At 35.9% G+C, this 7,772-nt stretch overlaps 1 pseudogene; it reads right to left on the reverse strand.

The window, feature by feature from the left end:
- Window positions 1-399: 399 nt before the first annotated feature.
- LOC141499401 (checkpoint protein HUS1 pseudogene) lies at window positions 400-5,774 on the reverse strand (annotated as a pseudogene).
- Window positions 5,775-7,772: the final 1,998 nt, after the last annotated feature.

Consider the following 7,772-nt stretch of genomic DNA (forward strand, 5'->3'; position numbering starts at 1 on the left):
TTTTCCTGATTTCAGGACCAGTGTCTTTATCTGTTTTGCCACCTCACTGCCTAGATGAAAAGACACTTTTCTTCTACACTTCTAATGTATATCATGTACAATATTTGCTAGAGTTTTCATTTCCCAGTTAACAGAAAACAGTTAAATTCAGTACTATAAAGTCTAATTTTCTTTTAAATTTCTTAAAGGCAAAATAGACAAATCACAAGAAAACAAAGACATAGTTTAACCAATAGTGTTTCACTAATGCAAATTCTATGAATGTATTATAAAAGGAAAAAAGATAAGTTACTTTTACATGATATAAAAGATAGTGGGAATGTAGCCCAAAGGCTTTCAACATACTACCTCATCATATTTTTTCAATTTAGATAAAATTTCTCTTGAATAGCTGAAATTTTATGACAATGCAGGAATGAAATATGGAAGGAAAATATCCTTATATAGCAAAATAAAGTAAACAATTCAGTTCTGTGCAATATTACATAATGATTTTGTATGGTTTACTTGTTGTCATGCAAGAAACTAGAAACTTCTTAATATTTATTACCACTTCAGTCTTGTTCTCTAAATTTCTATCCTGCAAAGCATCTTCAAAGGTCCGTGGAGGATTTCCAAGATCTTTGAAATGTGTTGTAATGAATACTAAATCGAGTTCTATTTTCAATTTCATTTCTCCTTTTACATTTGTTTCAATAACAACACGATTGCTAATGTTTTCCATTTTTTTTCACTATTCATTTCATAGACTCCAAAACTGGTAAATATATCTAACATCAAAGTCTGGTACAATGGACTCTCTGAAATCTCACAAATCCTATAGCTTAGACACACAATATATAGTAGTAAAAGAGCATAACAATCTAGTGTTCAATAAACATTGTCATGTGTGACAATGTGACTATTGCTTGATAAAGAAGGCAGCTCTATAGTCATTGTACAGCAGGGCCAGTGCTTATTGGTTAGTTTGATTTTCACTGTTTTGGCATTCAAGGCTCTGGATAAGTTTTTTGCATTTAGCTCTGAATGCACTCCATCGTGATCTGCTGCAATCCATTCCCTTGGAAATTTGTGAAGAAGTTGCTCTGACCCAACTTGGCACTATATGCAGCTTCCACTACTGACCCACCTTGTTAATCAGGATGAAGTAGACTGTGGGTTTCACATCATGTTATCCTCATTGAACATCCCTGATAGAGTAGGTTGGGCTAAGATAAAGTGTACATGCTTTGTTCAGGATGGAGATGGTGCAGGCACAGGTGAAATAATTCAAGTGCCCATCAATAGTCACATTAAAAAAATGCTCTAAAACACTAGTGATTAAAGAAATGCAGAGTAAAACAACTCTGAGATACCACATAACAGAACAGAAAAGGAAAGTGACAAATACTGAAGGACTGGAAAAATCAGTTTGTGGAATCACGAACTAATCCAACCATTCTACAATTTAGAACTGTTCCCAAAGGTGATAAAACCCATCAATACTAATACTAGGTCTGTATTCCAACAAGATCAGAGAAAAAGGAAAGGACCTACTTATACAAAAATGTTTAAGGCAGCTCTTTTGTGATAGGAAATTGCTAAATGAGTTGTTATTCTCTAAGAAATGATCAGTAGAATGGTTTCAGAAAATCTTGGGAAGAGTTGTAATGAACTAATGCAAATCAAAGTGAGCAGAACCAAGAGAACATTGTACACTACGATAGCAATTTTGTGAGGATTACCCACTGTGAAGGACTTAGCTATGCTGATTAAAACAATAATTCAATATAATTTCAATGACCCATGATGAAAATTGCTACCCACCTTCAGAGAGAGAGAATCTTTGAGCTCTAAAAGCAGGCTTAAACCAATCCTTTTTTTAAAACCTTATTTTGTGTTTTCTTTTACAACATAGCTATATGTTTTAAATATTCTCACAAGTATTATCAAAATTAAATTATTTGCCTTCTCAAAGAGGAGAGAGGGATAGAAAGAACAGATTTGGAACTCAATTTTTTTAAATTATTAAAAATATGTACATATAACAGAAATATTCAATCAAATAATAATGATTTTTAAACATTTTAGGTCTTTGTAGAGTCTAATCTATGGAACTTCCCAGATTTTTATTTATTTTGCTTGAATAAAGGAATTGTTTTTATTTTAAATTTATGCCTTTTGTGTCACTAACATTTGGAGGAGGAGGGGAAGGGCTAATCAGGAAAGAAGAAATTAAGATAACTTTCCCAGTTTGAGTCATCAGATTAGTGACATTTTTTCTGAATATTTTATGCCACTAGCCTGCTGGCAAAGGGTGACAAATGACTATATCTAGCCTAACACCCCTTATTGCCTTCTTGGAGATGAAAGAAGAGATTCCTAGTCATGGCAGTCCTGAATCCTACCAGACCCAACTCCTCTCTTACCATCATCCCTAGCTAGACTCCTGATACTTCTAGCATATCCTTCCTTCTATGGTCTGACAATTGAGCTATACTTCAATTTAGAACTATCCATGCCTCTCATGAGCCACATCTATATATTTTTATCACACACACACACACACACACACACACACACACACACACACACCTTTTACTCATATGGCAAGTCTCAGAACATTTCTAGGCCTCAATTTCCTCATCTGTAAAATGAAGGAATCAGACTAGATAATCTGTTAAGGGTTTTTTTGAATTTTCTGAATCAATGATCCATTAAACTGCCCTGTCAATGCACAGATTCACTTCATTTTTCATGTAGATGCTATTTTGATGCTATTGTTTTGGTCTTCTTTGATAACAAACATGTTAAAAAGTCCATTGGTTCATCTTCAATCTTAGAGTGGACCTCACTCTAAGAAGAAATGATAGATAATTATTTGCTTTTCAGAGTGATTCTTCAGAGTAAAGGCCATATTTTTCCTCATTTTTATAGCTCTAGTGTCTAGCACATTCTTTCTTTTAAAAGATATATTAATATTGAGCTTAATATTTTTTAAAAGAATGAGATCTACATTCCTTTTAGATGACAGCCCTGTCAAAGAAAAAGTATGGCATTGGATTAAGAATATAAAGGCCTTGCTTCACAGGCTCAGATTTCTGACTAAACTGTTCATATTCGTCTTAGACAACCTGAACCTCAGTTTCCTTATTTGAAAAATGAGGGCATTGGACAAAATGATATTTAAGATATCATTCAACTCTGTCCTTCTATGATTGAGGAGGCATCTAGATGCCTCAGTGTAGTGAAGAGCATGGACCTGAAGTCAAGAAGAACTGAGTTCAGAACTAGTCTAAGATAATTACTAGCTTTATGACTCTAAGCAATTCAGCTAACTACAGCCTCCCTCAGTTGCCTCTTCTGTTAAATGTTGATAAAAAAGACCTCCTTCAAAGGATTGTTTACATATAAAATGAAATAAAAATGTAAAGCACTTGACAAACCTTACAACACTATATAATGCTACCTATTAAGATCATGATGGAATAGATAATACCATTTAATGATAGTTGAGCGCACCATCTGCTATAAAAAAATGAGGCAACCCCACATGGGTAAAGTTACTGTGTTGTGTAACATAGCTTTTAGCATAATGAAATCAGGATGAGATTGAGAAGAGCAGGTATCACAGCTGAAGAGTCATCTGGGAAGGAGGCAGAAAATAGATCAGTGAAAGGACCCATTTGCCTGATTCATTGACATCAATCATTCTGAGGAAAATAAGAAAATGAGCTGACATGTATGGGGCTTAATGTAAACAGAGCCAACAAGGTGTGATGAAGAGGGTGACTCCTGGGTTTTTTACTCTGAAGTTTTCAGTAGCTATTTGGAACAGTGTATTGCTCTCTATCTATACTTGAGAAAGTTGGAAGAATTTTATAGTTTCCTCATCAGTAAGTGAGAATTAAAGTACTTGGAATCTCTAATACTTCCATGAAAGACATTCTCCAGTAGCTTGCTATGATATAGAAGTGACCCTTTGTTCTCAAAAGCTGCAACATGATGCAGAAAACTGTAATGTACTTAGAGTTGGGAATACCTTGAGTCTAATCCTTCCTCAAACATTCATAGAGCTGAGGGATGAATCCCAGATAAATTGCTTAATCACACTGTATTTCAGTTTCTTTCTTTGTAAAATGAGGAGGTTTGACTCGATGATCTCTTATGTCTCTGCTAATACCAAAACTATGATCCTTGCACAATGCAAGTTCTGATAAATCCCATCATGCTAGACAACTTTACAGAATGCTAATTTTTACTAATTTTGACCCTTCTTTGATATGAATTGTTGATGACAAAGTAAATTCGGGTCGTGTTTTGTAACATTTCCTTGGTAAAAAAATTGTTTTCTTAAGAAACCAGAGTTGAAAGACATCAAGATGTTGTAGACAGTTGAATTTAAGTCAGTTAGAATTCTCTCCCAGGCAAGATAGTACTTTATTGGGCACTGTGCTGGCACAGTGGACTGAGGATTGGGAGATACTCTAGCAAAGAAGCATTTGACATATTTTGTTTATATAGGGAAAGAGGAGGAAGGAAGAGAGAAGAAAAGTTCTCAGACAAATAGTTGTGGGCCTGAAGGTCAGAAGTTGACACCACCAAAAAGGCAGACCTAATTACTATAATCTGTGCTTAGATATAAAGAGCTTTTGTGTATCAAATAATAACTCCAGGTCCTAGAAGTAAGTGATTAAGTCTCTTGACCAACATTTGTATAAGTGAGTACTGATACTTTGCATCAGTGAATACTGATAAGAAATAGACAGGAAACCAAAGACCTTGAGCAAGAATAGGAGAAAGGAATTGTAGGACCAGACATAGACTTCCTGGGAAAAAACACTTAGAGCAGATCAGAATGTTTAGGGAGGGGGTTCATCAACCATCAGTAGGTTGTATTATTAATTCCTTTTTTCAGATGAAGAAACTCAAAGAGGAGTTAAGTGACTTGTCCAGGGTCACACTCATATTTAGTTGTTTTTGTTGTTGTTGTTGTTGTTTGCAAGGCAATGGGGTTAAGTGGCTTGTCCAAGGCCACACAGCTAGTTAATTATTAAGTGTCTGAGGCCAGATTTGAACTCAGGTATTCCTGACTCCAGGACGAGTGCTCTATCCACTGTGCAACCTAGCCACCCCCCACACTCATATTTAAACTATTGAAATATATGTTCAGCCAATCTGAGTGACCGCGCTCTTTCCATTTTTACTTATCTTCCAGTAGATATTAAACTGACTTCAGAAGAGATGCCAAGTACATTTTATTCCAAACCCTTGTCCTTTGTATCATCCATTAGTCAGCAGTCACTGCACTTTTATCCCATCTCTCCTACCTCTAATCTCATTTTCCTATGATGGGATAATGGGGGAAGACCTGAGATACAATAGCTCATCCCTTTTTTTAGAAAAGTATACTGTACCTTTCAGGATTGTCTTAGGAAAAAATTGTCTATAAAAGCAATGGGCAATTTCAAATGATCTTTCAGCTGACTTCAAAAGACTTTTGCCTTGGGAGCTACAATTAAACTCATTTAAATCATTTTTTCCTGGGTTTACTTCATTATTGAGGGCAAGACCCAGGTGAAGATTTTCTTTTAATAGAGCTCGAGTCTTACTGACTCCAGTTCTGGCATTCTATCCACCTAAAAATCATAGTACTTTGCTCAAAGAATTATTGTAAACTTCTAAAGTGGCAATGCCTGACAGGTCTCAAACTCATTTGTGAGTTAGGGGGATGTCTACTCCAAATCACATGAACACTTACCCCCGGCTGAATGAGCAGATGAGACAACTGCCATGAAGGCAACAGAAATAGGTGTTTCTGAGTGTTTAGACTTGGTCAGACGTTGAAGATGCCAAGGTCAACCACTGTATCTCAGGCCATTTCCGGTCATCTTGACTTTTATCTTGCCTCTGGACTTCAATGATTAGGGAAGAGAGAGGGTGGCTAATAACTTTGTGATTCTCTGCTTTACTTCAATTCAATTCATGTGAGTCAATATATCAACTTGTGATGGACCTCACTGATCCTCTTCAAAAACTAAATACAAATAGCAGCATGTCAAATGTAAGTATTATTATCATTGCCACTGTGGCTGATGTTTGTATTAGCCAATGTCATCCTAAAATTAGATCCTAGGGCAATGAAGAATGGATACAGTAATTCCCATGTACTGTGCTCATATTCTAAACATGGGATCCCTCCTTGAATTCCTTTGTAACATTCCATAGTATCAGTACAGGATTCCACTCTCCATCAGTATCTACTGGCTGAACTACTGAAAGGAAAAACTACATTTAATATTTAAGATTATTGAACAATAATTCTGAGTCAAAAAATTTTAAAATGAAAAAAGAATCTTAGTTATTATGTGCTCTAATAGAAGGATGGGGGAGAGGTGAAATGACTGTGTTAGTTAAATCCATTGTAAAGACAACAATCACCTTCAATTTGAAGGGTCCTAAACTGGAAAATGGGACAGATTTTTATTATTTGACCCTAGCTTACCTACCCTTAGGAAATTCCCCCTTCCAAAATGGAAGTGATCTTTCAAACTTCCACAGCTCTCTGCTATTGCTTTGCTTATCCCTGTAGATGAACTTGTCTTAGTCTATTTTGTATTACCACATTTAGTTTATCTTCCTTTCCAGACTGTAATCTCCTTAAGAGCTCAGAATTGTGCTTTATTAATCTTTAGAGTCTAGAGAAAATCCTTCAAGTCTTGTCTATGATGATTAATAACTGCTTGATCAATAGAATTGATGTTGGCGGGTGGTAACTTGCAACAATACAGCAATATAAGGAACATCTTCCAACCAAAGCTACCCTGTAAGTTAATGAGTTAGTTGTCACTGGGATTATTCATACAGGGTTTGAGGGTCAGTTGTTAGAGATGTTTGAAATGAGATTCATGCTTCAGGTTAGATTAGAGTAGCAAAAGTGATCTCTAAAGTCCTTTAAAATTTAAAACCCATTATTCTAAGAGTCATAGGATCATAGATTTAGAGCTGACAAGAGTCTTAAAAGTCATTGAATGTGATTCCTTATTATTGCCCCCCTCACTCTTTTCCCCTCTTTTTGCATGGTCTTTCCCCACTGTCAGGAATATCAGTGATAAGGACATGATCTTGGAGAGATGGGCTGAACACTTCCATAGGGTCCTTAACAGACCTTTGCCAACTAATGCTGAAGTCATTGGTCATTTACCAAATTGTAGTTAATCCCTCTCTAACTGAACTTCCAACTATAAAAGAGATTTTGAATGACATTAGACTCCTCTCCTGTGGCAAAGCACTTGGTGCTGATTTTATTAGCAGAGATCTACAGGATACTGAAGATAGAAAAACTGACTGAAGTCTTCCAGGTTATATGGTAAGAAGTTATCTCCCAGGAGATCAAGGATACATCTATTGCCCTTCTCTATAAAGGAAAAAAAATAATAGTTTTGCTTCTCATAGTCAACGCCAAACAAGATTCTTGCCAAATCCTCCTTTTTCTGCTGATCCTTCACCTAGAGATATAGTGACTTCAGAAAGAGCCAAGGTACAGTCAATATAGTGTTTGCCACCCAGCAACTCCAAGTGAAATGCCAAGAGCAGAACAGAGGTCTGTACACAACCTGTTCAGTTCCAACCAAAGCCTTTGTTACTGTCAGTAGTAAGGGCGTTTGGAAGATTATAGAAAAATTTGGTTACCAAACTTGATCAGTATTATATACCATTTTTCATCACCACATACTTGCATAGGTTCTGGATAATGGACAATGCTCTCATGCTTTCCCAGTCATCAATGGAAT

Source organism: Macrotis lagotis, chromosome X (assembly GCF_037893015.1).
Source record: "Macrotis lagotis isolate mMagLag1 chromosome X, bilby.v1.9.chrom.fasta, whole genome shotgun sequence".
NCBI lineage: Eukaryota > Metazoa > Chordata > Mammalia > Peramelemorphia > Peramelidae > Macrotis > Macrotis lagotis.